This window comes from Eulemur rufifrons, chromosome 1 (genome assembly GCF_041146395.1).
Source record: "Eulemur rufifrons isolate Redbay chromosome 1, OSU_ERuf_1, whole genome shotgun sequence".
NCBI lineage: Eukaryota > Metazoa > Chordata > Mammalia > Primates > Lemuridae > Eulemur > Eulemur rufifrons.
The window spans coordinates 14,397,269-14,400,177 of record NC_090983.1 but is presented as its reverse complement, the minus strand read 5'-3'; positions in this window follow the sequence as shown (position 1 = coordinate 14,400,177).

Below are 2,909 nucleotides of genomic sequence, written 5' to 3'. Positions count from 1 at the left end.
CATAGACGCAAAGATACAAACGAGTGTTTACAAAAACCCTGCCTGTTACTGGATTCATAGAAAGGAGTCTGCATATTTTGAACGGGCTGTGCACCGAAAGTATGGTTGGCTCCCAAAATGCATTGCTCATATACAGTGGCTAGATTTCCAGCAAAGCCCAGGAAGCAATATGATTTATCATGAGGTGAATTAGTATCAATAGATTCCCTGAGTTCCAGAATCTCCTAGGAACCCCGGGCTCTGCAGCCCTCTACAACACCCCAAGGGGCTGAAGTGGGTAGAAACTGGTAGTTTCTATGGCAGCAAAAAGCTGCCTCAGCAGTGAGATGGGGGATGGGGGGAGTTGGCTTTGGTGATCCAATGACTGTGACATAAAGGTGGGAAGCAGCTCAGCTTTGAGTCTTAGAGACTGTCTTTCCATGCTCTGCCAGTTCCTAGAGTCTGAGTATGGCCTCTTCAGGCCACAAGTAACAGAAATAGGGAATTTGTTAACAAGAATTCAGGGGTAGCTCAGGGAACCCAAAAGCAGGAAGAACCTCACAGAGGCTGGAACCAGGCACCAGAGACTGTCTGTCAGGGGTAGGTCGCTCACCTTCTCTGATAAAACAACCCTGCCGACATATTGATTTTGGACTCCTGACCTCCACAAGTAAGGGTTCTGCTAATAAATTTAATAAATTTCTGTTGTTTGAAGCTACTCAGTTTATGCTAATTTGTAACAGCAATCCTAGGAAACTATAATACTTGATCAATTGATGAAAATTAACATTATTTATATTAATAATTTAGCTAACATGGCAATAACCTAACTTCCAGTGGTAAAGGAGGCAAGCAGTAACCACACAACTATTTTACTGGGAGGATTCTCTACAGCTTTGCTACCAGACCCACCGACTTAGCCCTGGGTTGGAGCAGGTTTTCTAGACCAGGTTTGGTCCCCTTCCCAGTCCCCAAGGTAGGCCTATGGCTTCCAAAGATACTCCAGGACCAGCATCAACTCTAGCACTGTGGTAAACATTGGACTGGAGCTTCCTCACATAGTAGAGTGAACATGGCATTCAAGTCAGAAGACTAGGGATCTAATACTTTCCCTGCAACTGACTGGGATAGGACAGTGTTCTTACCCAGATCTGTCATTCAGGGACGAGAATAGACCCTGATGTTTCTATCCAACTCCATGAGAAAAAGGTGGCTAGCCTCACTCACCATAAGAGATATGCAAATTAGAATTACCATGAGATTCTGCACTTGTGATAGCAGATTGGCAAAGATCAAAATGTTTGGTAATATGGTGTAGCCAAAAGTATAGAGGAACAAGCAATTTCATTGACTGAAGTGGAAGTTGGTACATCATTCCCTAGAGGTCAGTTTAGCAATATCTAACAATTACAAATGCACGGATCTTTTGACTCAGGAATACCATTGCTGAGAGTTTATTGTATAGAAGTATAGGTGGGGACAAAGGTTATTTATTGCAGCACTATTTGCACAATAGTATCATTGTTTAGAAACCACCCAAAGGTGCATCACTGGTAAAATAAATTAAAACATATAGAATAGAATATTGTGCTCAGTAAAAAAGAATGAAAGAGGTATTTTTATACTGAATTGGAATAATTTCCAAGTCTATTGTAAACGAGGAAAGCAAGAAGGAGAACATTATGTAAGAATGCTACCATTGCCGTAAAAAAAGAAAGAGAGAAATCAGTAGATTCATGTTTGGTTACATATGCAATTGAGTGAAATTTCTTCCACTTGAAAAAGCCCTTTTAAATCTGAATTATAGAAATGGGCTTGTAATGAATTCCCACATCTCCAGCATTTCCCTGATTCCGGACACCACTCATCCAATAGCAAACTGCCCAATTAATTTTATGGAAACACTGCCTTTTTCATGTTCTTTATTTTCTTTTCAAAGACTTCTCATTGCCTCAAACATATACTATAAACTCTGTAAGCTATGAAGCCTGGAATTCAGGACTTATTGCTGGGAAGTCATGATTTATCTTTCCCACATTATCTTCCATTACTCAAATACATAAACTTTCCACCCACCCAAAAGCATTTGCCCACTGACCCCAGACACACCAAACATTCCTCATTTAGTAAGGAGTTTTGACAAGAGTGAGTGTTAAATTTTGACAAATGACTTTTCTACATCTGTCAAAAAATTGTGCATTCATTTCTTAGTGCTGTTATAACAAAGTACCACAAACTGGGCGGCTTAAAACAATGGAAATGTGTTGTTTCACAGTTCTGGAGGCTGGAGGTCCAAAATGAAGTGCCATGCTCCCTCTGAAATGTGTGGGGGGATCCTTCCTAGCCTCTTCCTAGCTTCCGGTGGTTTGCCAGCATCTTTGACGGTCCTTGGCTTGCAGCAGCAAAACTCCAACCTCTGCCTTCATCATCACAGGGTGTTCTCCCCGTGCACGTCTGTCTTCACATGTGTGCAAAAGCACATAAGGCATCATGCATCACAGGTCCACTCTGTCCCAGGTCCAGTATCTCTTATCCAAAATGCTTGGGTCCAGATGTGTTTCAGATTTCAGTTTTTTGGATTTTGGAATATTTGTATTATACCTACTAGTTCAGCATCTCTAATCTGAAAATCTGAAATGTTCCAATGGGCACTTCCTTTGAGCGTCATGTCATTGCTCAGAAAGTGTCAAATTTTGGAGCACTTGCAATTTTAGATTTTTGGATTAGGTATACTCACCTGTAGAGTATGACCTCATCTTCTTGACTAATTACATCTGCAATGGCCTTATTCCCAAATAAAGTGACATTCTGAGATATTAGGGGTTAGGATTTCAACGTATCTTTATTTTTTTTTATGGGGTGGGGTGGGGACAGTTCAATTCATAACAGAGCATATGATTTTTCTCCTCAGTAGTATTAAAATGATAGAT